This window comes from Suncus etruscus, chromosome 11 (assembly GCF_024139225.1).
Source record: "Suncus etruscus isolate mSunEtr1 chromosome 11, mSunEtr1.pri.cur, whole genome shotgun sequence".
Classification (NCBI taxonomy): Eukaryota; Metazoa; Chordata; class Mammalia; order Eulipotyphla; family Soricidae; genus Suncus; species Suncus etruscus.
The window spans coordinates 92,176,484-92,184,218 of record NC_064858.1 but is presented as its reverse complement, the minus strand read 5'-3'; the positions used below and the strand labels follow the sequence as shown (position 1 = coordinate 92,184,218).

General features: G+C 39.7%; 1 non-coding gene across 1 annotated transcript; it reads right to left on the bottom strand.

The window, feature by feature from the left end:
* Positions 1-1,463: 1,463 nt before the first annotated feature.
* Positions 1,464-1,627, bottom strand: LOC126023678 (U1 spliceosomal RNA). Its single transcript, XR_007500777.1, has one exon. It is a non-coding gene; the product is annotated as a U1 spliceosomal RNA (small nuclear RNA).
* Between the last annotated feature and the right edge of the window lie 6,108 nt (positions 1,628-7,735).

Genomic DNA, 7,735 nt, shown 5'->3' with positions numbered 1-7,735 from the left:
TGTACTAGGTAACAACAAATCTCTTACCTTTCTTTACAAAGGAGAAGGTAGATCTTAAATGCATATATCTTTACTTACTATGCCCTCCCCGAAAGGCCTTCCCTTTCTCCTCAATAGCTTCTACTTTAATTAAGATTTTAAAGTGCAGCAAGGACAAAATCCTTCTGTATTTTGGTTCTTTAATTTTGTTGAGAAAAATTTCTGGACAAGACAATGGAGAGAGAACACATACCCAAGACATAGGGGTAGGTACTCTCATGGGGTTTTATGATCAGATTTTTTGAGTTAAGTGATTTGCTTATGTTGTTGTTTGTCCAAAGAGTGCCAGGGATCAAATGCATGGCTTCATATATGCAAGACATATGCTCTACTACTGACACATACCCCTGGCCCAAAGATAAGGTTTTATACAGAGTAATCTAAGGGACTTCTGTTCAATATAACAAAAATAATTTTATAAAGATAATTATATTACTTATATATCTTATTTGATCAGCATTTAAAGAAATAAGTTTATGCTCTGTTTTATTTAAGCCATCGTTGCAAGGTTCTCTGATATCATCTAATAATAGCACAATTTGATTTTAACATGATTATATTTTGAAATGGAAGAAAGGGAATTATCTTTAATGATTTTTTTTAACTGAATGGCACCTATCTGCTTGGGCATCCCAGGCTCTAATGCTTGACAGCTCTCACTAAAAGTTGAACTCCACTAGTTATCTTGCAGTGTAGCTGTCGATACTGCAAGTCTTCCCAGGTCAATCTGAGACAACAGTGCACGTTATCATGACTGGTTTCTTCCTGCTCAAACATATTTGAAGTAAAGCAGGTTTTACTTGGCAGGATTAAAGCTGCCAGAAACCAGAACAACACCCTCCTTTTCTACTACATGAGTGCTGGAATCAAAGGGTCAGAAATTCTAACCCTTTGTTACCCAGTGTTGTATCTTCCTTTCCTTTCCCCTAAGTCTAGATCCCAGAGGAAGCTATGTAGCTTGATCTTGTTTTACTGCACTTGGTCCAAGACATACTATTTGTTTGCTTGCTTGCTTGTTTCTTTGGTTGTTTGAGGTCATACCCACCCCTGCTCAGGGTTTATTCCTGGCTCTGTGCTCAGGAATTACTATTAAAATTGCTAGAGGAGGGGCATTTGGGATGTTCAAGATCAAATCTGGGTCAGCTGATTGCAAAGCAAAATCTCTACCCACAGCACGATAGCTCTACTCCCCTCTTTTTTTTTTTTTTTTTTTGGTTTTTGGGTCACACCCAGCAGCACTCTGGGGTGACTCCTAGCGCCATGCTCAGAAATCACTCCTGGCATGTTCGGGGACCATATAGGAATCCTGGATTCGAATCAATGACCTTCTGCATGAAAGGCAAACGCCTTACCTCCATGCTATCTCTCTGCCCCACTACACACACATTTATTTTTTTTTGTGTTGTTTTTATTTTTTTCTTTAATAGGGGAGAGCGCACACGCAGTCCCCCACTACCATAAATTACGCAGTCGAGTTTCCCGCATTTGGGGAAATCGCAGGGGTCAGCACGCCCGGAGTGCAATGGGCGAGCCTCACCCTGGGGAAACCACCTTCATGATCATGGAATCGCCCCTGCTAGGGAAGTATACACACATTTATTTTTAATAGAAAGAGAGAACTCCTAGTTTAGATCTTGAACTTCTACTAAACATAAATGAACTTGGATCATATCTGTAACAGTGGCCCAGGTCTTCACCCATCCCTCTGTGCATTTATTTGCTTTGTCTATCCATGTGAACTCTAAATAGTATTTACAAGTCTGCTGCCTTTGATTTCTTACTTTCATTTTTACTAGTGAACAGAATTGATATTATTTGGGGAATATGCATATAGAATTTGGACTCAGACCAAAATAAATTTCAATTCTCACAACTGCTTTCCATCTCTGTGGTCCTTGGTAAGTCTTTAATGTAGTTAGGCATTATAGAGAGAATGAAACAGTACACACATTATTGTAAAAAATATTTAGGGAACTTATCAGAGCAACTAGCATATAAAAATGGCTTAATAGATGCTAGTCTTAATAAATAGGCATGCCCAGAAATTTAGAGGCACCAATCTTAGATAAAACCCCACATCTTGTGATAGCCAGAATGATAATATAGTGGGTAGGAAGTATTTATCTTGCATGCAGCTGACACAGGTTTGACTCCTGGAACCCCATATAGTTCTCCAAGCATTGTCAAGAGTAATTCCTGAGTGGAATGCCAGGAGAAACTCCGAACATAGCTGGGTGTAGACCAAAACCAAAAACAAATAAGCCTACATCTTGGAACACATTGATAGAAGACTATCAGGTATAGAGTTGAAGTATTTTTCCTAAAGTAGTAAAAGGCAGTCAGGACAGGCAGTAGAATAGGGAGTTGAAGCTGATATGATTGCTGAAGCATAGAAGAAATTACGTCGTTACACAGAGATTATCATAAATGATGTATAAATGTACATATTCTCTTTTTGAAAACCTAGAACACCAATGGGTTGGCTTTGAAGTGTCCGTGTATAATTGAAAGCTGCAGAAATGTTCTGATTGCTTTGCATATATAATATTTAAAAAGTAAACCCTCAAAGAGTGAGAACTAGGATATAGAGCCCCAAAGTTAGGCACATGAATTTACAGCTAAACTTTGTGCGGCTTCTAGTCCCACTGTTTGGTCTTGTAGTTTTTCATAATTTGGAAATGCCCATATCTCATGTCAGCCAGGTTCTGTTCAATCATAAAAATAAAAAAAAAAACTTAATAATAAAATGAGCACATGGTCTACACCCAGTAATGCAACTTTGACTTAAATGACAAGCCCACCCTTTGGTGGTTTGTCCTCTGGAGGGCAATGGCATTATCTGAAAGACAGAGAGCATGAGCCGAAAGACCTCAAACACTAAGCAGTAGCTACAGAGCTTATTTTCTGACTGCAGAAGCACAGGGCCCCATTTCTGTTCAAATTGTATCAGCAGGCAAAATAGCTCCATTTATTTTCTACAAAGAAAATAAAAAGCTATTGAATTCCAACCTCTGTGTCTTTTATATGGAAATGGCCAAGATATTCTGCTTTCATTGAAAAGTGTCTAGTTGCAATATCTAGTTTCTTTTCTTTCAAATACTGAACAGCATGTGTCTGACCTACCTTTTTATTGAAAACCATTCCTGTTTGCCAGCTCCTATTTTTTCTTTTTACAAAATGCACCAATTTTAGTCAGTAAAAATAAATAAATAAATAAATAAAAGGCAAATGGGAATAAGTGTTCGTTAAACAAAGACATTGTTATTTTCTTAAGTATATATCCTGGTACTATTGTGTTTGTACTGTGAAACAAACATTTTATTTGGAAAATAAATGAAGCCTCATCCCCCACCCTTTCTCCCTAGGTAACTTGACCTTACCTGCAAGACCCCGCCCATTCCTGGGAGGGGTCTTGGAAAAGGTAGATAAGGCCTTTGACCCCCAGGGGTTTGGGGTCGGCTCTCTGCCCTTTTGGTCTTTGGCCAGCATGGAGGTCAAAGGGAAGATGGCTGAAAGGAGTTAAGATGCAGGGCTAGTTAAGAATGGCTGTGCTTGAAAGGTTATGATATAGGCCACACAATGTGGTGGATAGGGCGTGAATAAAGTTGATGCTTCCTGATGCCTGTCTCTGGATGAGTCTGATTCTGCCGTTCACCTAAACCTGGGACCTGCCAGCTGGATGGGGGTTGCGGAGCCACATGGCATGGGATGGCAGAGAAAGATTTCATCTCCATCCTTCTCCATCCACCACCATCATTAATTATTTAATGCAACAGTTAATTTTTTATTTGGGGTATTTTTTTTATAATATTTTGTTGTTGTTAGGAGTAGGTTCTGGAAAAAATCTCTAGTACTTGACATTAAGTGAGATTCTACTAGTAGTCCACCTTTCCTATTTCATTAAATAGTTTTTTTTTTGTTTGTTTGTTTGGTTTTTCTTTTTTTGGTTTTTGGTTTTTGGGTCACACCTGGCAGCACTCAGTGGTTACTCCTGGCTCTCTACTCAGAAATCGCTCCTGGCAGGCTCAGGGGACCATGTGGGATGCTGGGATTCGAACCACCATCCTTCTGCATGCAAGGCAAATGCTTTACCTCCATGCTATCTCTCTGGCCCCAATAGTTTTTTTTTTTTTTTAATAAGAAAGAATGATCATGGGGCCAGAGAGATAGCATGGAAGTAAGGCATTTGCTTTTCATGCAGGTCATTGGTTCGAATCCCAGCATCCCATCTAGTCCCCCGGGCCTGCCAGGAGCAATTTCTGAGCCTGGAGCCAGGAGTAACCTCTGAGTACTGCTGGGTGTGACTCAAAAAAACACCAAAAAAAAAAAGAAAGAAAGAAGGAAGGAAGGAAGGAAGGAAGGAAGGAGGAAGGAGGAAGGAAGGAAGGAAGGAAGGAAGGAAGGAAGGAAGGAAGGAAGGAAGGAAGGAAGGAAGGAAGGAAGGAAGGAAGGAAGGAAGGAAGGAAGGAAAGAAAAAGGAAGGAAGGAAGGAAGAAGGAAGGAAGGAAGAAGGAAAAAAGGAAGGAAGAAGGAAGGAAGGAAGGAAAAAAAAAGAAAGAAAGAAAGAAAAGAAGAGAAAGAAAGAAAGAAGAAAGAAAGAAAGAAAAAAGAAAGAAAGAAGAAAGAAAGAAGAAAGAAAGAAAGAAAGAAAGAAAGAAAGAAAGAAAGAAAGAAAGAAAGAAAGATCATAACGAAGGAGGACGAAACAAGCACTTACATGCATATGACCTAATACAATGCCTACAAATAATAGGGGGATTTTTTACAAATACTTTTAATATTCCAATTTTACCCCTTTTTAAAATTACATTTATACAGGTTCTTAATTAATATAATTCTTTAATATACATTCCTTCTATTTGAAATTTTCTTTTAGCAAATTGGGACCCTTAAATAGATATCTTAATCATTCTGACTATATGAAAAAAAATGTTCCTATCCAAATGCAACAGGAAAGTAGACATGAGGCTTAGGGGTAAGGGATTGACAATGTGGATTAAGGAAGTTACTCTGGTATTGAGATAAAGAAATTAAGGTTCCCAGCATCAATCCAGACACCTGAGCCCCCTGAGAGTAGATGCTTCAAAAGACCAAAAGACTGCGATAAGTATGCATTCAGTAGTATGAGTACTTGGTGTGCAGAGCTGAAAGAATGAGATAGGCTGCTGACTTATATGAACTATTGACTGATGTTCAATAGTGATTTTCTTAGTGCTGCTTTTGCCTTTTATACTCTACTGGCATGGTCTACATAACTAGGTCTATGTGATTCATCAAAAGGGGAGTTAATTATGAGACCAGAAGGGAGTTTATCATGAAGGTTGAAGAGAAACAGGTACATAGATATGGACGTTTGCCTGTCACAGGAAGACATAAAGCAGATATAATGCCAGCACAAATAGAATGTCTTTGTAAAGCACAGCTTATCCTGGGTCAGTTGGGTCCATACATGCCAGGCCTACATTACTCAAGGGAAGCTGGCCCAAGACCTTTACCTATCCTGGAGTGTTCTCACAGACAGTTGTCCCTAAATTCTAGGCCTTGGACATTCCTGAACTCCAACAATAAGTATATGAAAGATGACCTCGAAAAGTTTCAGTGTTTTCCCCTTAATAATACTGTACCAACAGACTTTTAATTACATAGAAAGCTTCACATGTAGAAGTTAGTCAGAGTGTATTTCCCCATCTTCAGATATGCATGCGTCTTGCTTTAGCTCTCTCCACCTCAGAGAAGCCTGCATTCTCTTCTTTGTCAATGAGAAAGTGGATTTTTTCATGTGCTAGTGGGTGCCTGAGAATGTTATAAAAGATTTGCATATAAAATCCAGAAGCATAAGAAATTAGAGTTTATTGTACATTTTCAAGTAGCTGGTCACTCCTCAGTGTCCACAGCTCTCCTATTATCATGTACAAAATCTTTCATCCTGTCCCTCAATACCTGGTTCAGTGTCTGAACTGAACTAAGTCTGCCTAAGTCTGTCCTAAGTCTGCCACATCCCTTCCCATCTGCTCCCTTCCAGTGTTTGAAGGCCTAGTCTTGTCCTTATGGCATGCTTTATCTAGTGTATACTTTCCAGATTTGAAATCTTGTTGGGCCTCTTTAGGGCTGTACTTCAGTACAGTCTGTAATACTGATTTTCCTATTTTGCTATTCCTATTCTGCTATTCCTGTAGAATAGCAGTCGATGTTTGATAAGATCCCTGCTGTCCTTATGTCTGCCTGGTTCTGCTGCTATCTGTCTGTCTGTCTGAGCACATGGATCCCACTTCATTCTGCTTTCTGTCTGGATATTGGAGGCTTTCTTGACTCTGTGGTCTGAATGGGCATAGGTGAGGGGGGGGGGAGAGAGAGAGAAAGAGAGAATAGAGAGACTGATGGCTTCCTTTTATCTGCTGCAGTCTCTAATCCCAGCCATTTCATTCAATTGATCAACTAAATTTGATGTTCCACCCTTCCACTCCTACTATATCATTTGACTATCTTACTCTTCCCTCATATTTCCTGGAAAAGATATTTAACTTCAGTATTTGTCTTCTTTCTGATGTTCTTTTTCTTGAGCTTAAACAATGTATCTGGGAACCTGGTCAAGACAGGACTGATTTTTCTTCTGCAAAGAGCAACTTCTCACTCTGAGGTTATGAGGACTCAAGAATTCAGGTGATGGAAACCAGCTCCAGGAAGATCAGGTGAGCTTCAGGTACAGCGTGGTAGCTGCACAGTGGGGCTGGTTGGATACTAGTGTCCATGCCAACCAGGTGCTTGTGGCAGATTTTAACAATCTAATACACACACACACACACACACACACACACATGCACGCAAAGAAACAAAGATGGGCCACGCCCCCCACCCCAAAAAACAACACACGCATTCTTGCCCAAATATATGAGCAATTTGGCACAATTAAATGGATGTTCTGGGCCTTTTATTTTTTCTTCAATGTATTGCTCCCTTGGGAATTCAAGGGAATTTCAAGCTTCTTCTTATTCCAGTCCTGAAGTGTAATATAAAACTACAGAAACCAAGAGTCAAGTCTTCTTTAAGAACCTACATTTAGACAGGGGTCCTATTGGGTGGTGTTTTTTTTTTGTTGTTGTTGTTGTTTCTTTGTTTTGGGGCCACACCTGTAAGCTTTCAGGAGTTATTTCTGGCTCTGTGCTCAGATATTGCCCGGATCAGTAGCGTGCAAGGCAAAAGCCCTACCACTGGGCTATCTCTCTGGCCCCCACTGGGTGATTTTTGCCACCACTGCTTGTCCTGTCTAGCAACTGACTCTTCAGGGACTGCAAGTGAGCATTGTCTCTCCACTCAGTCTCTGGCAGGGGTCCTTAAACTACACCAAAAGCAGGCCCATAGTTCCCATTGAAATACTGGTAAGTTTGTTGACTTCACTTCACTTGTTCTTCATTTTAGATATTGTATTTGTTCTGATTTTGTGGGTTTTTTCTTCATAATAAGATATGTGCAGTGTGCATAGGAATTTGTTCATAGTTTTTTTAAAGCTATAGTCCAGCCCTCCAGCAGTTTGAAGGACAGTGAACTGGTCCTCTGTTTAAAAGTTTGAGGACCCCTGGTAGAAGATCAACCTACAAGGATACTTCTGGGCTCAACAATTCAATCAAAGAGCAAAAGACAAATAACTAGGAGAATAATTCATAGAGTATTAGAAATAATTAAAGACTGTATAACCTTA